Below are 9,022 nucleotides of genomic sequence, written 5' to 3' on the forward strand. Positions count from 1 at the left end.
ATGTGACATAACACTTGCAAACAGATCGGCAATGTCAAAGTGTAAGAATTAAATCCATGTGGGGTGCCCGGGTGGCTCAGCCAACTAAGCGGCCAACTCTTGGTTTCAGCTCAGGTCGTGATCTCATGGTTTGTGAGTTTGAGCCCAGCATTAGGCTCTGAGCTGACAGTGAGGAGCCTGCTTGGGATTCTCTCTCTCTCCCTCTCTTTCTGCCCCTCCTACACTCTCTCTCTCAATAAATAAATAAATAAAATAAAAATTAAAAATTAAAAAATTAAAAAATAAAACTTAAAAAAAAAGAATTAAATCCACGAACTTATCAGAGACCTCACACCCAGGGATATATAACCACAAATAGATCAAAGACCTTACACTTTCTATATACACCCATCTGAGAGACCTCACATACTGGGATATACAGTGATAAAAATACGTACACGTCATATCCCAGCAAATAACCCCCAAACAGAACAGACCATGGGATATAACCCCCCAAAACCTCACAAACCTCACACACTGAGACATACACCCATAAACAAATAAGAGATCTTACACCCACGTTCATATAAACACAGACATATCAGAGAGCTCATCCCTTTGGCATACACCCATGAGAGACATTTCACACATTGATAATTATAGTGATAAGCATATCACAGACCTCAAATCCTAGGGTTTACATGCACAAACATTAGTGACCTCACACTCTGGGACATACACCCACAAACATATCAGAGATCTCCCATTCTGATGAATATACCCACAAAGAGATCAGAGACGTCACAACTGGGGCATACTTGCAGAAACAATACAGATACGTAATATTCTTGGACGTAGAGCCACACACACAACACGGACAAGGCCTCCGGGAATTACAACCACAGGGATGAAGGACCTCAAGCTCCTGATACATTTATGAAAAGATCAGAGACATATTAGAGGCTTCTTACTCTGGAACATACACCTGGAAACAGATCAAGGACCTCATACACTGGGAAATACACACACAAATGGACTTTGACATATACCAGTGAAGGCAGACTCGCGTACTAGCAGTATATAACAACAAGAAAATCAGAGACCTCACATCCTGGAATATACATCAATAAAGAGCTCAGAGACTTCAAACTATGGAACATACACACCCAAAGAGATCAGAGACCTATATGCTAGGTCATATAGCCACAACCATACTTGAGAACTCACATTATGTGAAATTCCCCAACCCCGGACAGCTCAGAGGCCTTATTCCCTGGGAGGTACCAACACAAAAGTACCAGAGAACTCGTACCTTTGATCTACACCCATGAAGAGAGACCTCACATATTGGGACACACACAGGGACAGACAGCTCTGAGACCTCATGTTCTGGAACATATGCTCACAAATAGATCATAGATTTCCTTTTCTGGGACACACACCCACAAAGAGTTCAGGGAACTTATATCTTGGGAACTATACTCACAAACATTTTAGATATATCACACTCAGAGACATACACCCACAAACACAGCAGATACCCTCACACCCTGGGACATACACCCTCAGACAGACAATCCTTATCATCCTGCAACATACACCCAACAAATGGACCAGAGTGCCCTGAGAGAACATAACCAAAACATAACCAAAAAAGCTCAGAAACATACCGACCAGGAAAATATATCCACAAAGACCTCAGAGACCTCATCTATTGGGACATATACCCACAAACATGACAGAGAGCTCACCCGTTGGCATATATACCCACAGAGACCAGAGATCTAACATCCGGGGACATAAAACTAAAAACAGATTAGAGACCTCCTACCCTTGACATGCATCCAGAAGAGAGACCTCACATCCTGAGACATACAATGACAAACAGATCAGAGACCTCATACCCTGGGACATATACCCCTAGGTGGATCAGAAACCTTTACACCATTAGACCATATACCCATGAGCATAGCAGAAACCTCACACCCAGGACATACACATCCGAACAGATTAGAGAACTAACACCATGGAATATACACCCGCAAACAAATAAAAAATTCTCATGCTGGGAAACACACACCCAAACAGATCAGAGACCTTATGATCTCGTACACACACACTCAAGGAGTTCAGTTACCTCACACGCTGCCACATACACCCATGAACAGAGACCTCATATACTACAACACAGAGCCACAGCCATGTCCAGGACCCCACACATTTGGGACACACACCCATAAACAACTCAGGAACTTTACATACTGGGACACACACCCAGAAATAGTTCAGAGAGCTGACAACCTGAAACACAGGCTCCGCCTGCCCTCAAAACCAGAAATATCAATATCTGGACATCGACTCTCAAACACAGCAAGGACTTCATATCTAGGGACTCAGGGGCCCAAACTGTTTGAACACCTGGATGCAGATTCCAGTCACCTCGGTGATGTCTCTTCCTGGGACTTAAAACTCCATACACCTAAAAGAACAAACAAAACCTACATACAGTCCTCCAAAGCGTTCACGGCTGTGAAACCAGAGATACAGACTCCCAAATACCTCAAAGATCTCACACCCAGAACACAGACTGCAAAGGAGCTCAGAGACTTCAAGTTCTGGACTCAAGTACAAAGTTATCTTAGAGACATCATACCCTGGGATTAAAGGATCCCAAACAGTTATGATCATGTCCTGGACATGAACCAGAAACAGCCCAGAATCCCCATGCTTTCAGACACAGATCCCCAAATAGTTCAGAGGCCTAAAAACCCAGAGAGAGACCCCAAAGAGATCAGAGACCTAAAAATGTGCAACATGGAGTGTCCCCAACACCCAGATATGGATATAGGCCACAAAAAGCTCAGAAATCTCAAACCCTAGACACAGACCCTCAGAGAGCTCAGAAACGCCACAAATGAACCCAAAACTTAGCAGCTTGAAACAACAGCAAACACTAATCATCTCACACAGTTTGGGGGAGCTGGGAATTCAGGAGCAGCTTAGCTGCATGGCTCTGGCTTTGGGTCTCTCAGGCTGCAGTCATTGGAAGGCTTGAGTGGGGCCGGAAGCGCTGCTTCCAAGCTGGATCACTCACATTGCTGGCAATTTGGTGATGGCTTTGGGCTGGGGGACCTCAGTTCTCTGGTAAGTAGATCTCTCCATGCAGCTGCTTGAGTGTCCTCGCGACAGGATGGCTGGCTTCCACTAGAGGGCGTGATCCAAGAAAGAGCAAGACAGAAGCCAAAATGCCTTAAAAATTTCCTCTATGTAAGCCCTGCTTTGCTGTATCCCACAAACTTGGTAAGTTTTATTTTCGTTTTCATTTAGTTCAAACTATATTTTTTAACTTCTGACTTCTTTGACTCACCGAGGCCCTGCGCCCTCCCCCAAAGCCCCTCTCTAGAGCTCAAACCCTGTCTCTTGCATAAAAGGACAAACCTGTCTCTCTTATAACAGGATTTACAGTTTTCACAAGGAAAAGTGTTTTTTCTCACTGTTTTCTCACTGCGCACCCTATTATGTATGTTCTCAAAGGTTCAGCTGAAGGCAAACTATGGGTTTACCAGAGATGGAAACACAATTCTAGAGAATATTTACTCTTTATTGAACCCAACGCACATTTATATTAAGCAATATGTGCACATGACTCCCATGGTCCAACTGAGACCGTCTCACGCACACACTGGCCCCCTGGCCAGAGATAGCATTTACCTGTACCTCACCCCTTTCCCCAACCCTGAATTTTGCTTTCAGAAGGGATGCATGATTAGGGGGGAGGGGGCTGAAATCAGGAGAGTCCATTTGTACTCAGAGCAGTCTTGCAAAACCTCTAAAACACTGGACTCCCCTTCTATCCAACCAGGACTTGGGGGTTCCAGGCTCTGAAACAGGTTCTACCAGGCCCCAAACACCCATGTGTCCTGGATGTGGACAAGGCCTGAGGGGAAATAGACTCCAACATCCATCTGAACAATCCATCCCAAGACAGGGCTCTCCACTCTGGGGCTGGTGCGAGGAGACACGACAAACACCTTCCCACAACATAATCTCCACAAATGGGATCAAGGGAGACTCTGTGACCTCCAGAACAAAGGGCAAGACAGAGGTTCTGAAGGAAGTGGCCACCTGTATTTCCTGGTCTAGACAAGGAAGCTGGGGTGGCTGTGAATTCATGCGGAGCACTTCACTACCAATCACACGACCCCCATTTCTCACATCCTTTCTGAACTGGCATATAGCCAGGATGGTGTTGGGGGGGGGGGAGGGTGGTGCGTGTGTGCATGTGCACGCATGCACCACAAATACCTCATGTCCGAATTCTGGCAGAGATCACTCATTCCTTATACAGCACCCCAAAGAGCTCAGGGCTTTCAAACATTGGGACAGAGACTTTAACACAGATGAGTGACTTCATATCCTGAGGAATAGACCCAAACACATCTCAGAGAATGCAAACTTGAGACAAAGACTCCCAAACTGCTCAAACACTTCATACCCTGTACCAGTGGCTCTCCACCAGAGGCAATTTGCCCCCCAGAGTACATGTGGCAATACCTGAGGACATTTTTGGTTGTCACAGCTGGGAGGGGAGAGGTGCTACTGGCTGGCATCTAGTGGGTAGAGATCAGGGATGCCACCTTTAGCCAAAGACCCCCCGGGAACATACCTATAATTGAACAAGTAGGGTTCATTATGCATTTCACTGAGGGAGAACGCACACCATGGGAGCCAAGAGACGTCTTAGTAAGAGGGTATCCGAAAGAACCAATCAGGGGTGCCTGGCTGGCTGAGTCAGAAGAGCATGTGACTCTTCATCTCAGGGTCATGAGTTCAAAGCCCTATGTTGGGCATAGAGCTTACTAAAAAAATTAAAAAGTATTTAAAAAAAAAACAAAACAAAGAGGGGTGCCTGGGTGGCTCAGTCAGTTGAGCATCTGACTTTGGCTCAGGTCATGATCTCACTGTCCGTGAGTTCGAGCCCCACGTCGGGCTCTGTGCTGACAGCTCAGAGCCTGAAGCCTGTTTCAGATTCTGTGTCCCCCTCTCTCTCTGTCCCACCCCTGCTTGTGTTCTGTCTCTGTCTTTCAAAAATTAATAAACATTAAAAAATTAAAAAAAAAAAACAATAAACAAAGAACCAGGGGTGCCTGGGTGGCACAGTCATTTAAGCCTCCGACTTGGGCTCAGGTCATGATCTCATGGTTCGTGGGTTTGAGCCCCATGTGGGGCTCTATGCTGACAGCTCAAAGCCTGGACCCTGCTTTGGATTTTGTGTCTCCCCCTCTCTCTGCTCCTCCCCCACTCATGCTCTGTCTATGTCTCTCAAAAATAAATAAACATTAAAAAATTTTTTTAAAAAAAGAAAGAACCAGTTATAGGATCAGGACTTCAGTTGAGTGGTTTTGGTAGAAGATCGAAAGAAGTGGGGCTCACTCTAGATTGGACACTGTCAGAAAGTGAGAGCAATTTGATGACTAGGTATCTCAATAAATCTTATCTACAGCGAGGGCAGACTAGAGTAAGGATAAAGCGGAAATCGGTAAAGAAGCAGCAGTCATTCGTTTTAACCAAGAGAGGGGGATGTTTGGTATCTGGGGAGGTGGCACAATGACCAGTTTTTGTCTGTGCTTAGACAACATTTTAAAGTAGCTTTGCGTTGTCTCGTTTTATCACGGTCTCAGAGTAACCTTGGTCTCAGAGTATTCTTGAGACTGTTTATATCTAACAGGAGAATAACATGGCCTAGTTGGGAGTACCAAGACAACATTGGATGTTGGGGACTGCTCCCTCCTTCCCTCCCTCTTTCCTTTCTTTCCCACGGTAAACATCTTTTATGATTGAATTATGCCCCCCCACACACCTCAAATTCGTATGTTGAAGTCCTAACCCTTAGGGCCTCAGATTGTGGCCTTATTTGGAAAGAGGGTCGCTGCAGATGTGAAATGAGGTCGTATTCCTGGAGTAGGGTGGGCCCCTGATCCAATATGACTGGTGTGTTTATAAAAAAGGGAAATTCGGACACACACACACACGGAACACCATGTGAAGATGAAGGAAGAAACTGGGCTGATGCAGCGGAAGCCAAGGAACGTCAAAGACTGCCAGCAAACTACCAGAAGCTAGGAGAGAGGCATGAACAGATTGTTGTTCTCAGCCCTCAGAAGGAAACAAACCTGCTGACACCAGGATCTCAGACTTCTAGCTTCCAGAACTATGAGAAAATAAATTTCTGTTGCTTAAGCCCCCCAGTTTGTGGTACCTTTTTTTTTTTTAAACAGCCCTAGCAGGGGCACCTGGGTGGCGCAGTCGGTTAAGCGTCCGACTTCAGCCAGGTCACGATCTCGCGGTCCGTGAGTTCGAGCCCCGCGTCGGGCTCTGGGCTGATGGCTCAGAGCCTGGAGCCTGTTTCCGATTCTGTGTCTCCCTCTCTCTCTGCCCCTTGCCCGTTCATGCTCTGTCTCTCTCTGTCCCAAAAATAAATAAACGTTGAAAAAAAAAATTTAAACAGCCCTAGCAAACTAGTACGACATCCCACAATGCCCTCCATAACAAAGAATTTTCCAGTCCAAAATGTCAATAGTGCTGAGGTTGAGAAATCCTGCCCTGGACACAGAATCCGAAAGTATTGACTGACCTCATAATCTCTGACAGAGACCAATAAAAACCAACTGGGAGTACACATAGCTTTTTTTTTTTTTTTTTTTCACATAGCTTTGAACTTAGACTACCAAAGTACTCAGAGAACCAGGCACCTGGGTGGCTCAGTTGGTTAAGCGTCCGACTTTGGCTCAGGTCATGATCTCAGGGTCATGGGATCGAGCCCCATGTTGGACTCCATGCTGAGCATGGAGCCTGCTTGAGATTCTCTCTCCCTCTCCCTCTGCACTTCCCCGGCTCATGCGCTCACACTTGCTGTCTGTATCAAAAAAAAAAAAAAAAAAAAAAAAAGAGTGCTCAGAGACCTCACACCCTGAACACGAAAGCCCAAAACAGCTCAGAGAGGATATGCCCTGAAGAGACCCTAACAGATCAAAGATACCATTCTCTGAGACAGAAACCCCCAAGGAAGTGAGAGACCCAGCATCTAGAAACATACACCAAGTTCAGAGGCATCACAGCATGGGACATAGAACCCAAGAGAGCGCTGGGTCCAAAATGGACAGATATTTCACACCGTGGTCACAGACAGAAAACAGGTGAGCAACAGTTCATGAACAATAGTATTCATTTCCTGTTTTTAAGCTCGCACTGTGGTTATGTAAGTCCTTTACACTAGGGGAAGCAGGGTGAAGGGTATACAGGAACTCTCTGCACTATTTGTGCAATTTTCTCTAAGTCTAAAATGATTTTAAAATAATTTTTCAAAAAGATTAAAGGATGTAAAAGGGAATTTGTAAAACTTAAGAAACACATCTTGCCAACAAGCTCAGAAAACAGTATTAAGCCCCAACAGTAGTCAGAGAAATGCCAACAAAACACAATGAAATTCCATTTTAAGAGAAAAAAAAAAACCCCTGCACATCCTAATACAAAGATCCCCAAACAGCTTAGAGACTTCTCACCCTGAGACAGAGCCCCCACAAACACCTGGAAGACCTAGATCTCTGTGACACAGACCTCCAAGCTGCATGTAGCATGTAAGAGCTACCTTAGGATGAGTTGACTGGCTTGAGAACCACTTTCCTTCTACTTACCTACACTCAGCCAAACACCTCCCCTGCCTCATGCCTAAAATCCCATCATTAAAAAGTTTATCATTCAGTTACATCTTGCCCTTTTCAAAATTCCCCTTTAAATGCCACACACTTCTCCATCCCAGAGCATGAAATTATGCAGTTATGATGCATTTATGGCCCACCCCCTCTCCCTACTCCCCTACACACACACACGCACGCACACACACACTCCTCCACACACCCTTACTCAGGCCTGGTCCAGAGGGGGCAGGGAGCCTCCAAGTCATCCTCTCTGGGGGGAGGAGGAGATGTTTTAGAGTAGAATCATGAGATCACCTTGAACCTTCTCTGCAGAACTCGGACCTGCAGGTAGCCTGAAATACAGCTGTCAGGAACCCCAGTGAAGAATTTTTCTCAGTGCTGCCGTGAACAGTGAGTGGGTCCTGAAATCAATATAATGGGACACAATAAGCATTGTTTTAAAAAGAGAACAGGTAGAAGAGAATAGAAAAGGTTACCCGACACATTCTGTGCTAGCCAATAATGCCAGCTTCTTTACAGGTGCGCAAACTGAAGTTCCCAGGCGGGATTCGAACCTATGGTCTCCCGTAGCCAAAGCCCTGCCTCTGCAACCGCGAACGCCAACGCAGGGGCCATAGCGCCTGCGCCAAGTCAGCAGCCAATAGCAGCACGGAGCCAGACGACCCGCTCGTAGCCTATAAGTGATTCCCGAAAACCTCGGTACCCTGGAAGAGCTTGGGTGGGCGATCTTGCGGTGGCCAATCAGCACTCAGAGCAGGGCTTGATCCCGCCCTTCTCATAGCGGAGCCAATCATTGCTCCGCAGCCTTCTACCCCACCCCACCCTGCTGTTGATTCGAGTCTTCAGAGCCAACCAGACGTAAGATCCTGGTGGGAGGTGGCTTCCGGATGGGTGGAGGCTTTAGGCTGAGGGTGGGGTCCACCATCGCCCTCACTGAGGCTCAGGTCGGTGAGGGCAGCGCCGTGGTCTTCTCGTTTTGGAGCCGAGCCGATGCACGCGCAAAACGAAGAGACCTTTCGTGTCCCTACATACATAGTGGTTTCTTCCAAAATACACGACACCCTCCCCCCCACCCGTGGTACCTCCCAGAGCAGACCGTTCCATTTCCATGTGGCACAATGGTATGCCCCAGAGCTGCACTGTCTGGTTAACTCTTCATTCCCGCCTTTCAAGCTCTTTTATGTGTGCGGCCCGTGAAGGGCAGTTTCATGTTAATGTCCCAGGAGTCAGTCAATCTTCAGTTCACTCCAACACAACTAAATAGACTCGAAAGTCTTCCTCCCCCTGCACACGTTCCATTCCGTGCTCCCCCTCATATCCCACCA

The 9,022-nt window shown here is 46.4% G+C and overlaps 1 long non-coding RNA gene across 1 annotated transcript; it reads right to left on the reverse strand.

The window, feature by feature from the left end:
* Window positions 1–221: 221 nt before the first annotated feature.
* Window positions 222–8,479, reverse strand: LOC121026038 (uncharacterized). Its single transcript, XR_005788239.1, has 3 exons — window positions 8,252–8,479; window positions 7,992–8,098; window positions 222–3,183 (listed from the first exon to the last, which is right to left on the reverse strand). It is a non-coding gene; the product is annotated as an uncharacterized LOC121026038 (long non-coding RNA).
* Between the last annotated feature and the right edge of the window lie 543 nt (window positions 8,480–9,022).

This window comes from Herpailurus yagouaroundi, unplaced genomic scaffold (genome assembly GCF_014898765.1).
Source record: "Herpailurus yagouaroundi ecotype Mexico unplaced genomic scaffold, PumYag 67793, whole genome shotgun sequence".
NCBI lineage: Eukaryota > Metazoa > Chordata > Mammalia > Carnivora > Felidae > Herpailurus > Herpailurus yagouaroundi.